Source organism: Etheostoma spectabile, chromosome 17 (genome assembly GCF_008692095.1).
Source record: "Etheostoma spectabile isolate EspeVRDwgs_2016 chromosome 17, UIUC_Espe_1.0, whole genome shotgun sequence".
NCBI lineage: Eukaryota > Metazoa > Chordata > Actinopteri > Perciformes > Percidae > Etheostoma > Etheostoma spectabile.
In genome coordinates this window covers 18734042-18736104 of record NC_045749.1, presented here as the reverse complement: position 1 = coordinate 18736104, position 2063 = coordinate 18734042, and positions in this window count along the sequence as shown.

Genomic DNA, 2063 nt, shown 5'->3' with positions numbered 1-2063 from the left:
TCCCTTTACCCTGTCACAAAATACAGTACAGATGTGTGCGACAGGCTCCACTGTCAACACACCCAAACGCCGTGCTCCGCTAAAATAAATATGTCTATTTATTTCCCGCGGACCACGGCACAGATGTAAGCAACTGGCTTACTCTGTCAATACACACTGTAAAGTACACTCTCCTTTACAGACAAACACTCAGAGGCTGTACCTGCTAGAATAACGTGTCACTTTATTCCCCACAGATTACAGCAAAGCAAACAGCATGCAACAGACATGCACTCAATACGTGATGCAAGTATACACTACTTCAGAGCCCTTACCTTGACACAGGACTGGAGAGCCGTCAGTCCGGCAGGGCCTGCATCAGCGCAGCTGGACGTCTCGTAAGCGACTCGCAGCAGGCTCTGTCGGACCGAGAGATTCTCCGTCTTTTTATTCTCTTATCAAAACAAGGATGCTGTGTGAACGGGGGGGTCCAACCCTCGCTCCCAGCCCAGTCCTTGGTGAGTCCGGCGCACCTGCCTCGAAACCATGTTTCCAAAACAGGAGCGCCGTCCTCAAAACATGATCAAACTTTTCAAAACATGAGCTCGATACGTGACCAAAACAAGTTATATAAGGCTTATGCTAAGTAAAACAATGATAAATGAAACACAAAACAATTATAAATGAAAGACAAAACAATAATAATAGTTATACAACAGTGAATCAACAAGTTATACAAGTGACCCACTTAGCTGTTGTCAAGGATCAAAAATGCAAAATAAACTTTTTCCTCCACACCAACCCATTTTCTACTGCAGCAGAGCTCCACCAGACCTGGTCCCCTGAAGTCCCTGTGTCAACCAACGGTTTGTCGGATTCTGTCTTGAAATGGCCTCCATGGTCAATCAGTGCCCAAAGCCGCACTAAACAAAGACAATTGAAAACCGTGTGGCATTTGCCAAGGCCCACAGCCTGCTAAAAGGATGGACGCTGGAGAATGGAAGAAAGTGGATCTTCTGTTGAATTACACCACAGTTGCCGCAAATATTGCAGGAGACCTACTGGAGCCCGCATGGATCCAGATTCACCCAGAAACAGTGAAGTTTTGGTGGCGGAAAAATCATTGTCTGGGGTTACATCCATGTATGGGGGTGTGCGAGAGATCTGCAGGGTGGAAGCAACATCAATAGTCTCAAATACCAAGATCTTAGCTACCTCTCATATTCCCAACCATAAAAGAGGCCAAATTCTCCAGCAGGATGGTGCTCCATCGCATACTTCCATCTCCACTTCAAAGTTCCTCAAGGCGAAGAAGATCAAGAAGCTCCAGGATTGGCCGGCCCAGTCACCAGACATGAACATCATTGAGCATATGTGGAGTAGGATGAAAGAGGAAGCATGGAAGACCAAACCAAAGAATGTTGATGAACTCTGGGAGGCATACAAGACTGCTTTCTCCTGATGACTTCATCAATACATTGTATGAATCCTTGCCAAACCGCATGGATGCAGTCCTTCAAGCTCATGGAAGTCATACAAGATATTCAATTTGGATCTCACATATTTTAGTATTTGCAGTAAATGTGTTCAATTTATGTATAGGCGACAAAACTTTTGTCTTGCCAAAATTTGACCTGTCTTGTTTAAATAATAAATCTTTTTTTAGTGAAACTAATTTATTTCAGTGCATTGAACATCATTTGGGAGGGTTTTAGCTTTTCATGTGAGCCATTTCTTACACCAATTGATTAATTAAAAGTCAGGTTAATAGCAGGTGTTTCTACAAAATAGATAAGTGACAAGACTTTTGTCAGGGACTGTAGATATTATTTTAATGGGAGTTGAACAGTGCACAGTACTACAACACCAGGAGACATGGACAGAAAAAGGCAAACAGTCCACAATCCCATAAACCATTAGAACCACTTCTTCATGTTGCTTTAGTTCCAGAATTATTGAACAGATTATTAGGACTGTCACTTGGCATCATGCCATAGGTCAACATGTTTGCTGTTAGGAGAAATGCTTACTACTTTGGGCATTGTGATTGGCTACACTTCAATCCCTAGTTCTTGTTGGAGAGT